The 24,683-nt window shown below is 39.8% G+C and overlaps 1 protein-coding gene across 6 annotated transcripts in view; it reads left to right on the top strand.

Annotated features, from left to right (window-relative positions):
* The window catches only part of ANKRD11 (ankyrin repeat domain containing 11), a 248,330-nt gene that overhangs the window by 21,670 nt on the left and 201,977 nt on the right, over window positions 1–24,683 (top strand). For 5 of the 6 annotated variants that reach the window (XR_012906623.1, XM_075939844.1, XM_075939840.1 and 2 more), the window contains one exon: window positions 19,081–19,159. The gene's annotated coding sequence lies outside the window, so the exon portion shown is untranslated. Of the gene's footprint in view, window positions 1–9,836; window positions 9,982–19,080; window positions 19,160–24,683 lie in introns of all 6 variants that reach the window. The other variant, XM_075939839.1, reaches the window with a different exon arrangement.

A 24,683-nucleotide genomic window follows, 5' to 3' on the forward strand; every position in this document is an offset into this window, starting at 1 on the left:
AGTTTGTGTCATCCGCAGCCGGCAGTAGTAAGGTCATTTTACAGTTTCTGCTGATAGAACAGTGGGCCCTCCCAAACACAACAGTAGAACTGATTTGGGACATGCCCTACCTGAAGGGATGGGATCAGGAAAAAAAGCAAGGTGTGTGGTCTTGAACACATGGCTTGAGCCTTGCGTGGATATAAAGTTGGTATCCACATCTGCAAGGATAACCACAGATTTGCAGGACATCAATTTATTTAGTAGAGTGGGAAGGGCTTATTCTCCTATAGTTGCAAAAGTGAGCAGCTTCTCTTTTAATATGAATTACAGATTAATTTAGGATCATTGTGATATTCTTTTTCTGAATTACCCATGGCTCTGAGAGATAGCTAAGTATACCATATGCTGAGAGAAAAATGACATTCACACTGGATAATGGCTCTTTGCCTTGTACAGTTTAGGTCATGCTATTAACCCTTAACAGATATTTGCTAAGGTAAATTTATGAGATTAATGCAGAATTTACGTGCTGTTTTCAGTTTCTCTCTTTCTTCCTGAACCTTAGAGCACTAGGTCATGGTTCAGGAAGGCTACATCACAAAACAACTTTGCCAGCCTTCCTTTTCTTCCTGTCTGTCCTGTGTCTGCCCCCACTTTTCCTTCCCTTTCCTGTTCACATCTGGATTATGAAGATACTGCATTCACCATTTACATGAAGGCAAAACAACCACTTGGAGGAAAAATACTTTTTTCTTATTTCTTCCTAGGTATTCGAGTGTTTGAAATGTCCAGGGAGAAATAAGGACTGATACCATTACTTTTGCATGTGGCTAGTTGAAACATTGCTGTTGTCTTTTTCAGCCACTGATACTTAAATCAATTGACATAGTCCTTGAAAAGGACAGTGGAATGTATCCTTGCAGAACTTCATGTAGTCAATCCAAATGGAGACTCTACAATTTGCAAATCCTACCTTGCTCTGGAAGGCAGTGTTCTCCATTGAAGGAGTTGAGCGAATGGAAAGTATGACCTCATCTGCTTTCTTTATCTAGGCACTTTTTGACAAGAACCGTAAGCCTTTAATTTAGTAGCATGAATTTATCATTGTCGTCCAAAGCCAGATATGATAAGCCAATTTTCATCTTCGTTCAAACGTTCAAGTAAACTTGTATGATATAATGACAGAATGAGGGGGGAGCTGAGGAACTGAGAAACAGGATAGTTAGTGGTTCAGTTGCAAAAAGAATTTTAAGGCATTAAAATGCAAAATGAATTACCTATAAACATTCATAACTGTCACAATTATTGCTTCAGTCATTTATGAGGAGAATTCCAGGAGATTGGGATCTGTTCTGAAGTACTAGAAAACTTCTGAAGTTTCTCACTTCTGACAATTTAACCTATAATTCTCGCTCTCCCTTTAATTGGTTAAACCAGGGGTTCTCAAACTTTGTGATACTGCAACCCCCCTCTAAGTTGCTTGTGACCCCCCCCACCGGGGGTCAGGACCCACCTTTTGAGAGAAACGGGGCTAAATGATACATTTAACTGATTAACCAATTAAACAGGATTTTACATCCTAAGTGAAATCAGAAATTGTATATTTTGTTATACAGAAAAGCAATTAAAATATTTTAAAAATATAACACAGGGAGATATTAAAGATTTAATGAATATTAAATGAACTATTTCCTGATGCTATGTATTAGGCTTTGATAGGCCAGAATACTGTATTTCTAAAAAATATGCAGGCTATAATACCTTGCACTAGTGGTGGCTGCTCTGTCTTAGCAATGTTTTAAACAAAGGGATGTCAATGTGGCTTCACTGAGCAGTCTTTTAAAAACTTACTTTTTAAAAAATGACTCATGTTTAGGATAGAAATGACTTTAAATGGCAGTTTATTTGGAAAGGCAGCTAGCTCAGGTTGGGGAAAAGACCATAAAGAGCGCAACTTAGTTAATCCTTGAGGCAGTTCTTTTCAAGCATGCATTTGTAGAAGATGGCTAGAAAGAGAAGCATATTTGCTTACATGAATTAACAGCTGATATGTGCAAGGTAATTTTTGTGGAACTCACTAAGGTAGAGCCTTTTAGTAGGGTATCTTGCAAGAATTCGTTTATTCAGTAAGCAGACAAAAGTATTGGCATAGCCTGGCTGAGCCAAGTGAGTTTATTTGACTCTGACTGGAACACCATTGAAAATAAAACTGTTGGTAAGAGGGATACAATTTTGAAAACTAGTTGTATAATTGGGAAATTCTCAGAATTATATTTGCTTTCACGTTAGTTAAACAAGCTGTCATTGATGGCCATGTTAATTGGATTCTACCCTTCTTTTTTTCTGTTTTGAAGGCTACGCTTAATCCTGTATTCTATAGTACATAATTTGGAATTGAGGAATGTAGTCTATCCTAGAAACTAGGGATGTTAAAATGTGTGTAATTAATCATGTAACTACTGAAAATTTCAGCAGTTACTCGCAGGGCAATAGTTGGTTGGAGCCGGTGCATGCGGGGAGCTGACTTTAAGCCGGCTCCCTGCATGTGCTATCTCCCATCTGCTCCACACATTGCTGCCTTTGTGTCAGGAGCAGCAGCGGGGAGAGGAGGGGGAAGCCAGCTCCCTATGCATACTGGGAGTCTGTGTGTAAGCGTAAATGTTAACAGATGAGCCAAGGCTCATGCATGGTTACATGTTCACATCCCTACCAGAAACATTTCTACTTGTTACTGTTCTGTAGTACACATGTGGAAGTCAAGAGGAGGAATGTTACTTTCCTCTGTTTTGGTTTGAAAGAAACTATGTTGCTGTTATAGTAGATAGACTTTTAAAAACCAACAGTGAGTCTTTTCTCCAGAAGAGAGAGAACAGTTTTGCAAGGCAGGATATGCTATGAAAAGATTACTGTTCTGTGAGTTTTTCATGCAAGCTTGTCCTGTTTCCTTTTTCAAGAAAAAAATCTGGGAGAAGTATGGTTCCTATTAGAATTTCTTCCTGAAAAGAATGACAGAAATTGTGGAGGTTGGTCTAAAGCTGGTTAGTAGAATTGTCAAGTTTGAGAAGTTCTCTTATTTGTATGAGCTTAGGGACAAAAGGATTTTAGTTACAACAATTAGTGCTATCAAGTGCTTTTGCTAGCTGCAAAGATTATTTTGATATCTTTTGTATTTTGTAGCCAAATCTGAATTGTAAAATGTTTTACCTATGTCATGTCTGGGTTGCTGTTCTGTATTTACATATGCACATTTGGTTGTAGTTTGGTGTTTTGTGTCTTTTTTTTTTTTTTTTTTTTTTTTGAGGGGAAGACGTTGAAGTGCTTCAATTTGGCAGCTAGCCTACAAACTGTGACAGAGCTCTTAAAGATCTTCATATTACTCTTTCATAGCATTATTTTCTTGATTAGCAGAACAGTTTACTAAACTCACATCAATTCTAGTCCCAAATAGTTTCAAAAGCCATAATTGAGCAGCACTAAGATGATAAAATGTGGTACCTAATGGTTTCCTTTCAGTTTCTACAAAACATAAAAAGCATATCTACTAGTTTATTTCTAAAGCACTCCTCCATTTGTAGTAGTAGCCATGAGAGTGCTAGTTTAGACACAGCGCACATGGCCACTGATGTATTTAACCATCTTGGCTTTAACAGCAAAGTGGTAAAAATTCTGATGGTAGATCAGAACAAGGTTTCCCACAGGAGGTGCTATTGGTGGAGCTTCAGTGATGGGAAATTTTAAAGTCTAGTATAGACAATGCTTGACTAATCTTATAAAGTTGATTAACTTTGGTGTCAAAATGTACTGCGGTTAATGGCAGTGATATGAGTGTCTTGGCCTTCAGAACGAAAAAAGGAGTCTTTTTAACTCTGAGAGGGTTAATTTGAGATTTATCATCTCAATGCAAAATCCTAATGGAGACAACACATGGCATTTTTGCCCTGATATAGCTAGTCTTGGTCAGCTCTTACATCCCTTCGTGTTTTTCTAACTACACAAGATTAAAAACTACACTGCTAGGATTTTGTTAGCAACCTTTAATTAAAAAAATAGGAGTCTCCTTAAAGACTAACAGTTTATTGTCATAAGCTTTTGTGAGTTGCAACTCAATCAGATGCATGATGGGAAAGAAACAGATAGTAGGAGTACAGAGATGAGCATGTTACATTAGCTAATTCAGTCTGTGGATATGGGTACGGTGAGACTACCTAAAGTAGAAAATTACTTTGGGAATGGCTTGCTCATTACCATATCTGTATTTGGACCCATTCTGATGGTGTCAAATTTGCATATTAATTCCAGCTCAGTAGTGTAATCATGAAGCCTTTTTTTGAAGTTTTTTTGCTTGAGGATGGCAACTTTCACGTTTGTAACTGTTTGTCCACGGAGGTTAAAATGTTCTTCCATTGTTTTTTTCATTCTTGGTATTGTATTCTTGGTGTCTGATCTGTGTCCTTTTATTCTGTTGTGTAGAGACAATCTGGTTTGTCCACTTTACATGACAGTGGGGCACAGCTGGCACATGCTGACACATACCACGTTAGTAGATGTGCATGTGGATTTGGTGTAGCTGATGTCATCACTAGGGTAGATGTGTGGACAGAGTTGGTAACGGGGTTTGTTGCAGGGATTGGTTCCTGAGTTAGTTCCTCTATTGTGGGGTATGTTGTTGGTGGTGAGCACCTGTTTCAGATTGTAGGGCTGTCTTTAAGAGATTAGTGGCCTTCTTCCCAAGGTTTTTTACTCTTCTTCTCCCCTCCCCCAAATCCTTTCCAATTTGTCAATGTTCTGTTGAAGTGTTGATACCAGAATTGTCTCCAGATTCCAGTAATGGCCTCACTATTGCCATACGGAGCATCCTTCTTACTTCTACTCATTATTTGTCCATGAATTTCCTGACTCGTGTTCCATCCCTGCTACTTCCTCTCTGCCCCAGAGCTTGAACAGCTGCAAACTGCTGATTCATGGCAGTCCACCTTTAGGAAGGAGTGGAGATGGAGCACAATTCAGGCCATTCGTGGTGCTCTGAAAGTGCTCAGAAGGAGGGGGATAAGAATACAAAGTGCAGGACTTGGGTGCCCCAGTGCACAAGAGGCGTGCGTGTGTGTGTGTGTGGGGGGGACGGGGGACGGGACACGGATGGACAGGAAGGTCCATGGGCCCACAGGTTGCCCACCACTGACCTAAGTCCTTTTCTGAATACAGGCAGTCCCTGGGTTATGTACAAGATAGGGACTGTAGGTTTGTTCTTAAGCTGAATTTGTATGTAAGTCGGAACTGGTGTCCAGATTCAGCCGCTGCTGAAACTGACCAGCGGCTGACTACAGGAAGCCCGAGGCAGAGTTGCTCTGCCCTGGGCTTCCTGGAATCAGCCGCTGATCAGTTTCAACCGCGGCTGAATTTGGACGCCTGGGACAGAGCAGCTGGGGCGCTGCTGGGTAGGTCCCCGCAGCGCCGCACCTCAGCGCTGCGGGGACCAACCCAGCAGCACCCCAGCTGCTCTACCCCAGGTGTCCCCAAGTCAGCGGCTGCTGAAACTGATCAGCGGCTAATTCCAGGAAGCCCAGGGCAGAGCAACTCAGAGCACCCCAGCTGCTCTACCCCAGGCATTGTCGGCGAGAAAAGCCTGGTCTGCTGGGGGGGGAGGAGGGAGGCGCACTAGCTGCGCGCCCCCACCCCCCAGCAGACCAGGGAGACACGGGTGGCGGGACTGCCGAGACGTGCCGCGGTCCCGCCCGCATCCTCCGCAGCTTTGCTCCCGGTCTCCTTGGTCTGCTGGGGGGACTTCCTCCCCCCTCCCTCAGCAGACCAGGGAGACGCGGAGCAGCTTTTCTCACCCCAGAGGACGTGGGCGGCGGGACCGTGGCGTATCTGGGCGTCCCGCAGCTCCCGTCCTCTGGGTCGAGAAAAGCCCCGTTGGTAACTGCGGATCCGACATAAGTCGGATCCACGTAACTCGGGGACTTCCTGTAATTGCTTTCCAAAATACAGTGCTTCATCCTAGGAGCATGACCTATGTTCTTGGTTCCTAGATGCACGTCTTTGTATTTAAGTCTAGTACTGTATTCAGTTATGTGGCTGTAGGATGTGGAAGAGGAGACTTGCTGCTAATTCTGGTGGGGTTCAGACAGACATTTGAAATACGAAATCCACTTTTTCCTCCTTTCCACTACCTGTATGCAAGTTCCAGGACTCCCTTTATAAACCAGTTTGCAAAGAGGTACTGCAAGTGGCATGGCAGGATTTCATATTTGTGTAAAAATGGCTCGAGACAACATGTTCAATTAACAAGAAAAGTAGCTACTCAAGACTTGTCTCCAAGTAGACCACTGTACTGTAGTTGTGACACTGTAGTGCTTTGGTGTAGACATTGGCCATTGTAGCTGTGCTGCTGTAATATTGTGATGTAGACATTTCCACAGCAATGGAAGGTCACCCCTCGCTCTCCATAGTTATTCCACCCCTTAGAGAACTAGGTTGACAGAGTTTTTTATCCACCTAGAGAGGTGCTTACAACAGCTGAGATTGGCTTAATTTACTTGTGTGTGAATTTTTCATATCCCAGAGCAACATACCTGGTTTTCTCAAATGTTAGGTATAAATCAGGCCAGAGACATAGATTTGGGTTACCAACCAGTTCAGATGTAGGCAGAAGTGTTGGGTTTTGTTTTCTGATGAGTTGATGTATTTCATCAGAAGTACTTCCTCCTTGTGGTCAAGATGCATGTTTGTGTTCTTGCTGGGCAACAGAACTGAATGCCGGCTAATGAAATGCAGCTTAAAAGCAAGGGAATCCACTATTTTTTTAACATACTATTGTACTTAGGCTGATTTCTCCTCTTAATGCTCTGTATATGCTTGATTACGGATGTTCTTTGGAAGAGATTTGACAAAGCTGCAAAGGTCAGAAACATCAGTGTGCTTATGTTTGCCTTTGGAGTCTTTAAAGGAAAAAATGAGACAAATCTAGAGGATTATTTGAGGTGCCAGAGCCAAAATGTCCATGGCTTTCTAGATAATTTTTTGGCTCAGTCTGCAGTAGATCATAACTATTCTGTCCCATGAGTGTCTTGTTTTTATTTCCTATCTAGGAAAATGATGGGGGTAAGTAATGCTGCTGGGAAGATTTTTCCCAGTGTAGTTTGTGCTAGCTCCTCTGTAGTTTGTGCTAGTTTCCTTTTCAGTAACCTGTCATTGGACTTGGATTTTGTTCAGCTTTAGGAAGGTGGAGGTACTTGCTTAGAACCAGCGGGTGATTTGTTGCTCATGCAAAATAAATTGAACAGAGGACTACATGTACTCATAGTGATAGAACAAATCTTGTCTCCATTTGCTAGCCTGGAAGTGCAAATTATATTTTATAGCCCAAGGCTGGTAAAGGAAATTGCAGGAACTATATTTTAACATTTTTCACAAAACAGCCAAATTGAAGAGATGATCCAGGGTGAAAAAACAGGTGGTGGTGGGGGGGGGACCCATACTTGTGTATTTCTACAACATTTTAATTGTGTACTGAAAGTGGAAAACATATTAAGTACAATAGAAAATTTTCAGGTTTGCTTCACTTCTTTGTGCCACCTCACATCCAACAGGAAAAAACAGCTACTAAAAACAAGTGGTGTGAAGCTTTCAGGTTGTGCTAAGTGCTGGAACTGTTCTGACATCTTTTTTTTTTTTTAACCTGCCAAGTACTTTTCAAACTGCTTTCACAGATTTTTCTAGGGTGGAACGAGTGGTTATGTAACTGTAGGGATTAGTAATTCTGATGTATTCATAAGGCTATAGAACTCACACATTTTAGTCTAGAGAAATCAGCCAGTGGATAAAAATTAGTGAGATCTTCTGTAATTTTTGAAAGGTTCAGTTGTTTACAGTGTTGCAGTGGTTTACAAAAGATCATATATTGTATCAATACAACATTCATAGATATTGCCTTGTACTTTGAATATACAAATGTTTATGGGAGGTGGTGCTGGCAACTTTACAAATTAAATTTGTATTTTCACTGTGAATAATTTCCATATCTTTCTTTGCCTACTAAATATGAATAATCTCACTTCTGTATGGACTGCTGGACTCTTGCCATAATAGAAAGTAAGGGTAGAAGTGTACGAATATTTGCAGAGAGAGAATCTGAAACAATATTTGTGAATTTTAATGCAGCAATAACTTTCTGCCATTTTGTAGGATCCTCCAGTAATCTCAAGTATCATTAAACCTGATTCACAGTTTGTCAGATCTGCATAAATTGTATGATAAATGTAAGTCAAATATTTCAACAACAAAAAACATTGGAGCCAGTTTCAGATTTGATGTAGGATAATATAAATAACCATAACTTGTTCATTGGAGTTCTAGAAATACCCCAGATAAAATAATCTAGGGTGGGAGATGTGAACAGAAGGCAAGGTTCTGTGGCTTTAGTGGAAGGGGTTCTTTTTTTACTCTTTTTTTGAGGAAGCTGTAAGACTTATTTCTATATTTTTGTATTGTGGTGAAAGCAAATTGATCTTTGAGTAGACACCTTTTAATGTTGACATGAATCTAATTGAAAAAATACAGGGAGGACTTAAAAATACAGCAGCTTGAGACCAAAGATAATCATGCCTTTTTACAGAGTTATTTAAAAGTAGTAAATTGAAGTTGCCTGTGTTTCAGGTTGCTTGTAATCCAAGAGCGCTCTCCATTTACAGCCTTCCCAGGCTCTTAATCTCATTAAGCAGGATGTTTTGTATATTCCAATTTTCAGTTACTTTAATAATTGGGAAAAATTCAGTGCATCTAGGTAGCTTGACAACTGCTGGTGAAGTATCTGTTGATCGATTCCACAGTTAAGTGCATTTTATATATTGGATCATACATAGCTGTCTGATATTTATTTTTGAAAAGAAAACAAGCTGCATTAATATGTGTTATTTTAGAATACTGAATGCTTTAGTAGACCCTTACCAAAAATGTGTGGTGGGAGGAGAACCATGATGATTCTTGTGCTGTGATATAAGAATTTTCAATTAAGAAACATGTATATAATGAAAATTTTTAGCTTTTGGTGTTTACTTTCCATGAGATGACAGTGGAATTAAAAAAAACAAAACAACTCTTGGCCCTTCACATGCTGTTCTGGTTTATTCTTTAAAATTGATACATGCCTAGCAATGATTGCTGTCAATAAGTTTCCTAAGAACAAAGGTTTAACTGTCAGTGTAGATGGGACAAACCTGGTTCAGATCTGTAACAGAAAATGAGTGAAGTTTTTAACAAGCTAATTGTTGAGAAGAAGGCACTGGTTGAAGGCATTCGTTGATTCATTCTGCATGAATCAGGTTTGTCTTTCTGCCCTTTGTGAGAAATAATTTTTCTGTCATAACCAGAGAGGAATGTAATCTCCATTGTCCCAGAAGGTGACTGTCTAGAAATACTCCCAGGAGGCTGTAATTTATAGGTAAAAGGAATATCTAATGCTGTAATCTCATGGCTTTCTCCCTCAACCATTTTTTAAAATTCTTGCACTTTAACATGCTGCTACCATATATAGGAATCTCCTCTTTCAACACTGTGAGGAATATGAAGGCTCGGTAGCATTTGTTTTTTATGGTATCATGTAAAGTTAACAAGTAATTGTGTTTGACTTGTTTCTTGTGTATGCTTGTAGTATGTGCTGTGGATTGTTTCTAGACATTTTTTAAAAAAAATCCACTAAACTGTCCAAGTTTTTATCTGATGAGATAATGGGGCTTATCTGTGAAGTGTAAGCTCATCAGCTCCTTATATATTCCCTGGTGTGCACCCTTTTTTTGGAAGCCTTGAAGACCCCTCATTTGAAATCCATTCTTTCCTTTAACATTTCTGTTTTGTAGGATGGCAGATGAGTGTGCACTACCTCTGCTGTTGTTGGGAAAAGTGTACTAAATGAAGAATCTGTGTAACTCTAAACCAGGCATGTCCAAAGTCCGGCCCGTGGGCCAATTGCGGCCCGTGTTCCGGTTTAATATGGCCCCCCAGGTAATTTGGCAATATCTATCTTTTATGGCCCCCAACGAATCCATATGTATTGAGATGAATACATTGTAAAATCTCAGTTAATGTCAGTTGGTCTAAATCAGTTATAAATATATTTGGACACAACATATATACTTGGTGTTATGTTCCTGTTCATATTTTTTGAACTTAAAAGTTGACAGACAACCTTTATTACCAATAATATGTAATGTACTTTACAATGTTCCTGACATATATTTCAGCTTCCTGGTTTTTTTGTTTTCATCTGGCCTTCAGATATGAAAGGCAGAGTGATTTAACACCTGTTTAGATTTGTCATCCATGTGATGAAATGAAAAGTATGCCGTTTGCAATAAACTTTGCATAAAATAGTTAATTTGCATTTAATTTTAATGGTTCAAAGCATGTCAGGCAAAATGGTCGGCCCTCACGCATGTTCACTTCATCAAATCTGGCCCTCTTTGAAAAAAGTTTGGACACCCCTGCTCTAAACCAAGCAGCTAAGCCCAATGTTGATTTAATCCACCTTACTTTTATTTCATTAAATGGAAGTTACTGTCTGCTAAATCAAAATGATTTTATTTGCTGATTAGCTCTTTAAAGGGACATGGTCTTGGTATTTGCTTTTTAAATTTATTCATTACAAGCCCTTAGTTTGAAGGTGAAAAGCTTCCTGTCAGTTTCTTTCAGTCCTGTCACAGTGGCTTGTTGTTGGGTTGCTGTGGGCTATTGAGGTTGGCTGTTTCTTTGAACAGGATTTAAGTATCTGTTTCTTCCATACCCCTATAGAAAAGAAATAGGGCTTGTCACATGTTTACCAGTCTGTCATATTCAGAATTCGTGGAAATGCCTATAGGCTTTGGCTCCTGAGGTCATATTTCTCAGACATCCTTTATTGTGACTGAAAGTCTTTATTTCTGATATAGTTTCTTAAAAATAATTACTCATTCTGTTTTATCCTTTTATCTAGTGCTATCAGTCCGTAGCACATCAGCATCTCACTAGCAGTTAGAACTAATGAGCAACCTCTCTTTCAGACCTTAACCATCTCACTTAAGTGATATAAACAGTCTGTATTTAATTTAAATCTGGAAAAGTAGTAGTAAAAGTTTATTTCTTGGCTTCTTTACATGTTGTGTTTGTGAAGTGCTTTGAAGATGAAAAGTGTTAAGAGTCTAACTTGGGTACAATAAATATATAAGGTATACTTTTTTAACAGAAGCTTGAAAGTGCAGATACTATGTCTAATCTGATGTTTTCAGAGAGAAATGTAAGAAAAAGCCGTGGAGTGCACTGTATATTTGGGTATCAGTGAAGGCAGCAGAAAGAATCAGAATCGTCATTGAGTAAATGCTGGCTGTTGTACTAGTTTTCTTTTGCTGTTGAGTTGGGATTGGTAGGATGATTTGAGGAGACCGGATAATTTATTTTTTAAATAATTTAAATACTTACCACAGTTTCCCCGCTTATTTTGTAACACCATTTTATTAGAGAGAGTTAAAAATGCTGCCATTTTTATGTCATGTTGCAAAATGATGTCCCTGCTGCTTTGTAGCAGCAGTATTTCAAAATACAGTTCAGTATCATACATGCTACTGCTTGACAATCAACAATTTACAGTTACAGAAGGGAATTTAGTCATCTTTGCTTCTGAAGCATTAGATTTGAAGCAAAATAAGAGCGAGTGTGAAAAAGTTGGTAGGGAAAACTCTTTAAAGTTTCCAACAAATTAAATGCTAGGTAAACTTCTATCATAGTAATGTAAAATTTACTCAAGAACACATTGATTTCATCATTCATCTGAGCATCTCATTTGAATAATTCACATCCATGAGGTGTAGGAATTTAAAAATAAATGAAAATTTGGATTCTGTAGTCTGAATACCACATGGATTCATAGAATCATAGAACCATAGAGCTGGAAGAGACCTCAGAAGGTCATCAAGTCCAGCCCCCTGCTCTAGGCAGGACCAATCCTAACTAAATCAACCCAGCCAGGGCTTTGTCAAGCCAAGACTTAAAAATCTCTAGGGATGGAGACTCCACCCCCGCCCTAGGGAACCCATCCCAGTGCTTCACCACTCTCCTAGTGAAATAGTTTTTCCTAATATCCAACCTGGACCTCTCCCACCACAACTTGAGCCCATTGCTCCTTGTTCTGCCATCCATCACTACTGAGAACAGCCTTTCTCCAACCTCTTTGGAACCTCCCTTCAGGAGACTAAACAGACCCAAGTCCCTCAGCCTCTCCTCGTAGGTCATATACTCCAGTCCCCTAATGATTTTCGTTGCCGTCCGCTGGACCCTCTCCAATGCATCCACATCCTTTTTGTAGTGGGGGGCCCAGAATTATGTAAGTATTGTGTAAGTATATCCAGGCGTATGTCTAAACTTGCACCCTATTTCGAAATAGGGATGCAAATGAACAGGGCTCGACAAATAATACAATCTACTCACCTGTGGCAAGTAGATTGCAACCTGGAAGAGCCAGGTTCGGGCGATCTGCCCATGCGCAGATCGCTGGACAGCACGGCTGGCGAGTGGGACTCACCACGGTTCGGCGAGCCCTGCAAATGAAGACATTCAAAATGGCAAATGAAGCCAGGATTGAAATATCCCATGCTTCATTTGCATAATCGCATTAGGCCGTTATTTCAAAATAGCATTATTTCGAAATAAACACGCTGTGTAGACGAGTTATTTCGAGAGAAAATCCTTCTCTCAAAATAATCCTTATTCCTCATAAAATGAGGTTTGTTTCGAGAAGGATTTTCTCTCGAAATAACTCGTCTACACAGCGTGTTTATTTCGAAATAATGCTATTTTGAAATAACGGCCTAATGCGATTATGCAAATGAAGCATGGGATATTTCAATCCTGGCTTCATTTGCCATTTTGAATGTCTTCATTTGCATCCCTGTTTCAAAATAGGGTGCAAGCGTAGTCATACCCTAGTAGGGCAAATCTTGTGAGTTGAGTATTCGACTCTTCTGCACTTAAGTAATTCTTTACTCATCCCTTGTAAATAGAAATCTATTGAATTACTACAGAATATCATTAGCTGGATTTTTTTCTAACAATTTTAGCTAGAATCTTTGTTAATACTATACAGGTTATGCACAGTAATTACATAAATGCTATCAATTATAGGTAACGTAAACATGATACTTTGGCATTAAATCTTCTGGGAAAAAGAATGTCAGACAAAATCAGTTATAAAAATTGCATTTCTTTGTTTCCTTGGGCAGGATTTGTTTTGACGTCTGGCAGCAATTTGAGAAATTACTGCAATGATTACCTGGCTCTAGAGTAGGAAGCACCATGATGGGATGGCTGAAGTTCAGTTTTGTTTTTTGTGCTGCAGAGCAGCTTTATTTGTTCACTTTTTGTAAGTGGATAACTTCAGCATAGAACAATTGTAAATCTTATAGTGGGAACATTTAACCATAGCATAGTTTAAGGGTAAAAGGAGCCATGCAAGACATTTGTCATCTTCCTTAATGCCACGCTTCCCATTTACAGTTATACAGCATCCCTCTGACAGTACAAGAACTGCTTACATGGAAGAGGAACAGTAAGAAAGTATTTTTGAATATAGCTGTATGTCTTTAATTATGTTTTGCCTTTTTGGAAAAGTGTTAATCAGTCTCCTTTTGCTCCCCATGTCTCCAGTCTCTCCATCTGTTTATTGCTTCCTCCTGCTTCCCTGAAAATGTTCATCTGTTCTCTGGTGTTCCTTTTCTCTGTACCCTACACATCCCTCTGCTATTGCTGGGTCCTCTTTCTCCCTGCATGTTCTTTGTTGTTTTCCCCATTCCCTTTGGATGTTTCTTTCCCACTTGTGGCTGTCAGTACCACTCCTACTGGTAGCAGGGACCCCTAAGAGAAGCATTTAGGCTGGCTCATCCTAGTTTGCAGCTGATTTGCAGTAAAGAGCTTAGAGACCTAAAAGCAGATGGCATGTGAGTCATGCAACCAAAAGCCCTCTGGGATACCAGGAAATGGTCCAGGCAACCGCAGTTTTAGGACTGTGGTATATAAACATAGACATTAACTTGGTGCTAGAAGAGCAATGCCTTCTTCACATTTGTTTGTTCCTAAGTGCTTGAAAGGGATGGACATGTTTAAAAAATGGAATGGTGAAAGCAAATGAGCATCTCCAAGTTTCTTCAGTATTTGAGAAACCTTCACTTGTCAATCTTTGGTTAGATAGAAAACAAGTGAGCAACTGCCTGTGGTTCAGAATAATCTGTATGTTGCCTGTGTTTCTTTTTACAAAAAGTGCACTGAAAAAAAACAAAGATATGAATGTAATACCATGTAGGGATGTAATACTGTAGTCGATTAACTGATTAACCAATAAACAAAAGCTTGTAGGTTATTGCTATAGACCACCTGCATTCCCCCTGTGACAGGCAGCTGGTCTGTGAGGGGAGCTGGTTTTTAAACTGCTGATCGAGAGGCAGCAGCGCAGAGTGGCTGGTGGTTCCTTGAGAGTGGGGCTGGAATGCACTGGCTGCTGGCCCCACCCCGGGGACTATAGAATAGTCGAGTAACTAATAAGAATTCATTAGGTTAATCATCTATTCAGTTAACCGATATTTAACATCCCTAATAACTTTCCCATTATTGGCAGTTGGAGGAGAAATGTGCTACTATTGCAGGTCAGGACTCATGTTAACAAGATTAGCAGAACTAGCATAGTCTGACCTGTGGCATGCTGTGGGCGGAGGGCTGCTCCAGCCTCAGGTGCGAGAAGGGAGCAGCAGCTGCTGGCCCCTCCCCCAGTGCTTGGCCTGCCTACTTCTGCTGACCAACTCCCTCCCCTCTCTCTCAACCCTAAGCATAGGAGGGGGGCGGTAGTGGCAACTGGCAGCCCCAAGCGTAGGGTGGGGAGGAGTAGTGAGATCCTGCTTAATGGGTTAACTGGTTAAACCTAGTTTTAAATAAATGGGTATAAAAGTTTTCAATACGGAAGTACTGTAGGGCAGTGGTTTTCTACCAGGAGTGGTTTCAGAGGATCTGCCAAGCAGGACCAGCATTACATCTGCTGGTGCTCAGAGCAAAAGGCCTAAACCCTACTGCATGGTATTGAAACCCAAGGCCTGCAGCCCCACCACTCAGGGCTGAAGTTGAAGCCTGAACAATAGAGCTTGAGCTGGGGGAGGGGAGACCTACAGCATTAGCCCCCAGGCATTTGCCCACCCTGACTTTTATATGCAGAAAACCAGGTATTGTGGCAGGGTTGCGCTGTGGAGTTTTTATAACATGTTGGGGGTGGGGGGGAGAGAACTCCTGCCTTAGGGGTACCACCTCTAATTCCACCAGAGTAAACCAGTTTCCATCCCTCTGCTTCTCAGAAGTAATGTGTTCAGGGATTGTCAGTTTATAATAACTGGAAAATATGTAGAGGTGTCACAGCTTTGGTGAAGATCCCCCCCCCCCCCCCCCCCCCACTCTATGGGTACGTCTAGACTACAGGGTTTTGTCGACGGAAGTTTTGTCCACAGATACTGTCGACAAAACTTCTGTCGACATAGAGCGTCTAGACACATTCAGTTCTGTCGACAAAGCAAGTTGCTTTGTCGACAAAACCCTGTAGTCTAGACACAACCCTACAGGCAATAACACCTTCTGTCGACAGAACTGCCTCGTAAAATGAGGTTTACCAGCGTCGACAAAACTGCTAAGTTCTGTCGACATTATGTTGACAGAACTCAGCAGTAGTGTAGACGCAGGTATAGTTTTGTCGACAAAAGTCCACTTTTGTCGACAAAACTCAGTAGTCTAGACACACCCTATGTTCACTAGGCTGCTGTGTGGACCCGCATGCTGGGTCTGTGTGCTGCTGTAAGCTCCCTAGGGCCTGAGTAGGCTCCTGGAACTATCTATTTGGCATCTTAGCTCCTTCTCCCTGAGCACAGATTCTGCCCAGCACCCCTTCTCGGAAGTGGGACCTTATGTGGCAGCTACCATAGGCTCCTTGACTCCTCAGTAGCTTAGGCATACTCTCCTGAGAGCCTTGCCCTCATGTATACTCTGGTTTATTGTTTACCTCCTCAGATATAAGTTACAGTTGAAGAAAACAATTTGCAGTGGGATTTCTTAACCTATGTCTCTTGACTGTTAGACAGTACACAGTAAACAGATCCATACAAAATAAGAAACACTTATATGCAATTCCTTTCCAGTTTCATCATTGCTCCTGAACATTCTGTGAGATTTGGGTGCTGGGTTCTTAGTGCTTCAGTTTTACTCTTTCAGCACAGACTTATTTTTGTTCTGAGTGTTGAGAGAGAGCTGTTCTGAGCAGAGTTCGCTCTTTTATAGATTTCCAGTCCCCATAGCCATGTGATTCTTTGATCAGCCTCAAGCCCTCTCTCATGTGATCAGGATTCCCTGTCAGGTAGTGTGTTGCTTGGGACAGGGCTACACTAAAATGCTTCCATTGTCACAGCTGCAGCACTTAAATGAAGATGTTCCATCTGTAGTTAATCAACCTCCCCCAGAAGAAGTAGCTGTGTCCTTCTGGAGAAGCTCTCCTGCTGACAGAGTACTGGCTGTATAACTACATCACTTGGGTTGTGGATTTTTCATGCATTCTCCCCCCTCCTTCCCCTGAAGTGACTTAGTTATGTGGGTACAGGTGTGTAGTATAGATCTGAACTTGGTCCCATCGCCCCCAGCCCTCCACCCTGATCTTGAGTCCAGTCTTCAATTGTTTTTTTCCAACACTACAACCACTCCATTGTTCTGCCAGGGCAAGGTTCTTCAGTTGTTGTTGGTCCTTATCTATCTTGTTCTGAGGCATGCAGCCCCAAACACCTCGCTTTCCTTATCGTAAACTGTATGATGTAGGAGTACAATAAAATATAGCTGTAAGACATAAACATATAGTGATAATAACATTCAACTGGAATTCATACATTTTACATAGATGGGTCTCCAAGACTTACATCATGGAATGACAGGTAAAGGAGAAACCTGTATCAGACTGCTTTCAGTAAAGGGATCAGCACTCTTGTTTGAAGAAGTGAAGGATTAAGATAAGTGGGAATTCTAGGGCTCATGAGATTGGAAGGAACATCTTGCCGGAATCGAAATGGACAAGACGTCACAAATGTTTCCATATTAAAGATGATGATTAGTGGTTGTCATTCTTTCAGTGTAGCCCGAGTGACATCAGGTGATACCAGAGCCTTCATTTTCAGAAGCATGAGTCTGTTTGCAAATGTAGAGCCAAAGTGACTCTGGTTGTAACGCCGCTCAACTCAATGGTATTGCATGCACATGTTCTTAGAACAGTCTGAATTGAGTCATAGACACTGTCTGAATAGTGTTGTTTGTCCTACAAGCGGATGTGGGAGGTAGCTTGATTTTTTCCGCGCTCTCTCGCCGTGCGTCCCTCTTCCCCCCTGGGTCTTTGGTGGCCTTTGTTCACACAGTACTGTTGGTGATCTGCTGCAGTGCCTACTGTTTCTTCATAAGGGGTTGACAATGCTCATGTCACCTACCTCTTTAGATTTTGTGGAAACACCTGTTTAAGTCACTAGTTTATATTAAATGATCCATTATCACATAGTAGGTATGCTTGTTTAAATGGTTCTCTTGTATTGTGGAAGTTAGTATGTGGAAGTTTAGTGCTTGGTTCTATTCACCCCCACCACTCCAATTTCTCTCAATAAGACCATGTTCTATAAGGACAAGCTCAGGCCTCACCTGGCCTTTCTTCCAGAAGTAGTGTTTCCTATACAGAACAACCTGTTGTTGATGTCACTGTTCTTCCTGTTATCTAAATCATTATGATGTGTTTACATTTGGTTCAGATTCTCTAATACATTGCAATTATTTTTTCTGAATTATACTCACAACTGCATATTCAAGATGTGTAACAATATCAAGGTTCAAAGCACCCTGCCTTGATCTGAGAAGCTTTTAAAGCTGATTTCAGGACAGCTAGACTTCTGATTGACCTGAGAACTGTTCTTGAAGGTCAAATGTCCATATCAAGAATAAGAAGCCAGTTGTTTGAGGAGGCCTGCACAATGGTTTTTGTTAAATTCTGTTTAACATGTCTTTGCACCAAACCAAATGTTTCTGGTAGACTATAATAGAAACCTCTCTGAGCAACGATTATAATTCATGGGGGGTTTATGTAATTATATATTCAATAGCTAAAAGCTAATTTAAACATTTTTCTTTTCCATAGAAGTGGCAGGCTTCTCTGTATTTATGAATAAGAATATGCTAACATAGTTGAATAGTTGATAATGAATATTAGGTACGAGTTTCCTCTAGTGAGGGAAGAATTAGTAACCAAACACTTCTTAGGTTTTTGACTTAGTCTGTGCCAATGTTTTTTTCATTAACTTGGCATACAATCCATCATTGTAGTTCCCTCTTATACTCAGATGTCATACTGTTGGTAATCATGGCCGAGCACTCAAAGCTTCAGTTTCAGAATTTCACTTAAAACATATTTAAGAAGCAAGTGCCACAAGAATAACTAATAAAAGGACAGATCTTTTTAATCACTAACTTGCTACTCTTGAGTATGGCAAATTAAAAGGATACCAACTTTAAAAGCAATCACATTTTTTTCTGAATATACCTGTTATTGCAAGTAACACCTCAGATTGCCATAATTGAAAGAGGTCAGAACATATTTTTCAGATTATTGGATTTGACAGCATGCAGTCAGTTTAACATATTCCTATTGTGGAGTCAATTTATTTGACCGTCTAACAGCAGCAGGGAAGAGAATATTTTAAACGAATAACAAAGCATTACTGTAAAACCAAAAACAGTTTCTTCAGAACTTGAATATATGTATAATATCTGAAAGTTGCTTTCAGCTACCTTTCAAAAATTAGTTGCTGATGTACTTTTAAGCCTACCATGAAACCCATTTCTTGTTCCAGTCCTGATAAAGGACTGTTAGAGCAGAAAGTCATAGGTGTAGCACAGATATATTATCTTGTTTTTATCATGGTTGTATTTATTTAGTAAATTTCCTTTGAATGCCTGCTATGGTTTTAAGTTATGTAAAAAGTTAACTATGTTTTAATATTTACATGAACTAATTTTAGCCTTCTCTTTCAGAATACACAGCTGCTTTGGGACTCACCTTTATTGGATTTAATACATGCTCTGCTAGCAACAACTTTCAGCTATGGAATCGGTAAATATTTGAATTACTTTCTTTTGTCTGAAGCACTTTCTTTTGTTTTGTGTTATTTCTGTTCTGTGCCAAAAACAAACAGCAAAATTTTGGTATGATAGTGATAATATTCTTCTATTTCACCTTTCTGGTGTCTTCATACTGAATATAAACATTTTAAACTTTTGTAATGGAATAGATGAGATACTGAATTAAATTCATCCTAGCAAATGTCTAGCTATGGCTATTAAAAAAAACTTTTAAAAAATCTGTTCAGATGTAGCAGCTTTTTCCTGATCCTTAAAGCAGTGCTTTAAAATATATTCTAATGAGCTCTCTATCAGTTTTTGTCTAATTTCAGCAAAGTTCATAGTCAGTGTGCATGGCTGCTGAGTCTATAAGGTACTTGAATGTTTTAAAGATATTTGTTCCTTGTTCTGGTTATAAGTAAGGGTAATTGAAGTCAATAGAGATTAGATTTCTGTACTTCCTAGGTTTGCCTATACTTCCTAGGTTTGCATACTGCTAAGAAATGAAGGCTTTGGAAAATCACTGCTTTTCTGCAAAGTATTTGGGGCTAATATTTTCATAATATCCTTAGATCTAGGAATTCATAGATTTTTTTATACATATAAATTTAGGATTACTCAGACTGGAATGCAAAAAGAAATTTGCAGTAGATTAATTTGAGATTATGGGAGAATGGTGTATATTGCTTTATGGTGAAAAACAAAGTATACAGACAGTGTAACTGATCTTTCTCCAGGTGTGGCTGTTTCAGAGAGTATAATCCTAATTGAAAGCTGGGGTTCTCCACTTTTCCATGATAAAAAGCTGCAATTTTTAACTTCTCAGAGCTGTGAGGAATCAGACCAGGATTGAAATTGCCTGTTTACAGGTCTTTAAATATTATGGTGAAGGAATGGTAATGTGTCTGTTGGGTCTTAAAGCTTAGTTGCTTTTGATTAACATTTGATTTATGCGGAGTTTAAATTGTTGTAATCTAGTTGTCATTGTGATACTAATGGCTTTTATTTCTAAAAGACTAATTTACTGTAGACATGTTCATCCACTGAATCAGATGGTCTGATTCACAAGTTTGTGGAGTTTTTCTTCTAAGTTTTGTAAAGAAATCATGGTGTACTTGGACTGTCCATGTTAATATTCCAGTGTATTCCTACTGAAACAAGCTATTTTGCTTTTCCTTGGTGGGTGGTATTAGTAAAAAAATTGTTCACAGTGAAACAGAACACAGGCCAGGCATCAGCAGCTCCCCCCTGCCACAGTTTATTATAGTAATTAAAAGTCTGATATAATAGGAGACCTCTTGCTATATGCACAGTAAATACTTCTCTAACTGGTATTCAACTGAAGTTTTTGTGGTATTGCACCATATCAAAATCAATTGTACAATACTGTTGATTAACAAATCAGACCACTTCATTATTTGATATGCAAGGTAATTAGTTTTATTCCTTTACATTTTGAATAAGCAGTATTGAGTTTGAGTATTTGCGTTTTGAACCTGGGTTGTTTTTTTTAAACAGGACTTAATTTTTCCTCATTGATTTCAATAACTTGAACCTAAAAGTAAATGCAAGTGACTGTAAGCTTGCGTGTATGTGTACACAATGTATGTTCTTGCCATATGTGGTACAACCACTGCTCTTTAAAAACTGATCAAAGATATTTCCCCCTCTACCCAAAACATGGGAATTTTTCATTAAATTTTGGGATAGTGAAAGTAAAGCTTTGCATTTGTTTTTGTATTCTTTGACAATATGAAGCCATACTGCTTAGAGACTAGCTATAGATAACTCAGATGGAGAGAGAATATTACTGAAGAAATGATAAAACCTTTCTCAGAGCAGCAGAGAGATTGAAATGGCTTTTGATGGTGGTTTTGGCACTAGCATTTCCCCAAGTCCATAATGAACATGTAGGTGTAAGATTAAAGGATGAATACGGTAGTGCTGCTAAACAGAATTGCTTCAGTCTCGCTTCACTCTGCCTTTTCACTATGGGAGTCATCTTTACAATTGTATCCTTCTCAGGTCAATTTCAATACACGCTTTCACAATTAAATTGTCTCCTGGAAGAAATGGTATAATAAAAGTGGCCTCGTTTAGACTAAATGGGCACCTGATTTTGGGATATATTTACCACTCGTTCTTTCTGTTTAAAATATTTTAACTTTATTACACCAACATTTACTGCTTTTTGTTGAAATAATATATTGAATTTTATGTAAATGTTGAAAAGGAAAGGGCCCTTGCCAAAGGCTCTTAAGGAGACTAAGCAGCAATGGAATAAGAGGGAAGAGTTCTTTGATGGATCAATAACTGACTGAAAGATAGGAAACCAAGTAGAAATAAATGGTCAGTTCTCACAATGGAGAAAGGTAAACATTGGGTTCATCCAAAGATCTATACTGGGACCATTGATAGTCAACATATCCATTAATGATCTGGAAAGGGAGGTGAACAATGAAGTGGCAAAGTTTGCAGATGCCACAATTGCTTAAAAAGTCAAGTCCAAAGTAGTCTGGCAGGAGTTAGTGATGACCAAGCAACAAAATTGCAGATGAAATTAACATGAAGTTCAAAGGAATGTATATTGGAAAAGGATAATTCTAACTAGTTACACACAATGACGGGTTCTAAAATTCTAAAAAGAGATCTTGGAATCACTGTGTATAGCTTTCTGAAAGCTTCTGTTCTATGTATAGCAGTGGTCAGAAAGGCTAACAGTATGTTAGGAAATATTAGAAAAGGGATAGAAAATATCATAATGCCACTAAATCCATTTTGTGCCCAAACCTTGGACTACTATGTCCAGTTTGGCTTGCTTATCTCATAGTAGAACTCAAAAATGTTCATAGATGAGCAACAAAGATGATCAAGGATATGGAGCAGCTTCCATAGAAAGAGAGACTACAGAGATTAGAGGCAGCAGGTTTATACAAACACAAAGTAGTAGTACTTTTTCACACAGCTAACTTGTGGAACTTGTCATGAAATGTTGTCATGGCCAAAAGTATAACTAAGTTCAGCAAAGAACTAAATAAGTTCTTGGAGGAAAAGTCCATTTATGGCTTTTAGCCAGTGTGGACAGGATTCAATATCTGGACCAGTAGGAATGTAAATCTTTGTCATATTATGGGAGTGGATATCAGAGGTTGGTCACTCAATAACTGAACACACCTCCTGAAACTATGGTATGAGCTGTTATCAAGATGGATCATTGTCTGATGCAGTACAGCTGTTCTTATGGCATGTCATAGAACTCCTGGTTTTTCTGAACTGTATTAAAACCCTGGCTTATGTTTTTTTCTATCTTCAATTTGTATTAAGATTTTTGTTTCAGTATTAATACGGAGATAGGATAACATCACAAGTCTGGAGAACTGATATAGATACCAATGTCAACAAAAATAAGCAGTTAATACACTGATGGGTCACTCAAATTTTAGAATTCATGTTTGATGAGTTGCTGCTTTTTAATATTGTAGCTGTGGTCAAGGTGAATGTGTAGAGTCTTCATATAGTTGACAAGCAAATCATTTCTGATTCTGACGGAAGTTTTTAGCATTTACTTTATGTTGGGACAGATGAGAGAAAGCAGGAAAACCACCTGCCTACGGGATTACTAATCTAAAATAATACAGTAATTCCTCATTTAACACTATAGATATGTTTCAGAAAATGATCATGTTAAGTGAAAATGTGTTGTGTGGTAAATTTTCCCAATGAAAATAATTGAAAAGGTGAGGGTTGTGTTTCAAGTGGTGGTGTCTGTTGGGACCAGGACATAAGGTTGGGGGAGAAAGGGGACTGGGTTACAGCAGGGAGGGGAGGTGTTTGGCTCTGGGGGAGGGGAGGAGAGGGGAAGGAGATTGGGTTGGGAGTATGCCCCTATGATGAGTCTTCTGGGACCCCCACTGCGCCCAGCGAGGGGGAGGGGGGGGGTTGCCGGAGAACAGCGCGGCGAGTGGCGAACCCTCCACCGCTTTTCAGGGAGGCGACGGAAGCCCCTCTCAGCTGCTGGCGACGAGCTGGCTGGGGAAACCCAGCCGCCGGCCTGCAAGCAGGGGCGGTGGAGAGGGGGCAAGGTGTCTGGAGAGGGGGAGTCAGCGAGGAACAGCGCGGCGAGTGGCGAACCCTCCACCGATTTGCAGGGAGGCGGAGGAAGCCCAGCGCAGCTGCCAGCAATGGGCCAGCTGGGGAAATCGTGTTATTCCGGGGACAGTCATATAATTCAAAAAAGTTCCCTAAAAAAAAATCATGCTATTGCGAAAACATGTTAAGCGAGCAATTACTGTACTAAAGAAGCAGAATTATTGGGCATGTTATCATTCTATATTGCTCACACTGTAGTTCTAAAATTGTAGAATCCTTTCTGCACAAGAAATATTAAGATTTAAAAAAAGTGTTAAAACAATTAAGTATTTTTTACACGTTTGTCTTTGGAGTAGTTTGAGTCCCATGTAGACTGCCCTCTCATCCTCGTATGTGCTTTAGCCGATACGTGAGATTGTAACCAGATGGAAATGGTAAGATTTAGCAGAGTATTTTTATTACATATAAAGTGACTACACTGTGGTGTGGGGCTGTGTAAAGGTTACAGATCTCCTTTAATTGGTTAACAGATTAAAGGGAGGGTGAGCATGCGGGCCGCTCCAGCCTGGCAGGAGCAGCGCTCCAACCTTCTGGTGGGCTGAAGCATGTCCCTCCTCCCACCACAAGCAAGCACCGGCTGGGCTAGAACAACCCTTGCCTGCTGCTGGCAGGGAGCTGCTCCAATCCCCACTGGTTAATCTTAACTGGTCTGGTGTATCGATTAACCATTAAACTTTCACGTCCCTCATAAAGGTTTTATTTGTATGAGTTTGAGATGACTGTTATCTAATTCCAAGTGAAAACTGGAATTCCATTAAAACTGTTATGCCATAACATGCCCTGCGTATTCTGTAAGACACACTATTTCTAAAATATTTCAAAATAATGTATTTACCATTTTATCCAGCTGCATTGTATCCCTCCACCTGAAAAGTGAGGTTGCCTTATTTATCATGAGTCCAACTCTGTTAGGGATCAGAGGAATAGAAAATCTAAAACTAGTAAGAATGCAGCACTCTGGAGGTCTAAAACTTTTCCTATACAAATATAATGAAAGTCAATACCTCAGGTTCTCCAAGGCTGGCCACAAGTTTTGTTTATCCATTTACAGAGTTGGAAATCTCTTTACAGTGGTTTAAAGCTCCATTCTCCAGATTAAACATGTAGCCTCAATTTCTGGCATTTCCTGATTTGAGTGCTTCAGATGCTACTTTTACAATCAATAGCATTTTCATGAAATGGAATGTTTAAAATTAAATGTCTTTTCTCTGTCACACTTTTGTCAGACACTACCTGAACGCTCTCTGTGGCAGGGCTACTCAACTTTGGAAGCCCTGGGGGGCCACAAAGCACATGCTGAAGGCTGCATCTTAAGTGCCTTGCATATATATGCAAATAGCTTCTTTCACACTGACGGGCATGAATAC

Source organism: Pelodiscus sinensis, chromosome 12 (genome assembly GCF_049634645.1).
Source record: "Pelodiscus sinensis isolate JC-2024 chromosome 12, ASM4963464v1, whole genome shotgun sequence".
Lineage (NCBI taxonomy): Eukaryota > Metazoa > Chordata > Testudines > Trionychidae > Pelodiscus > Pelodiscus sinensis.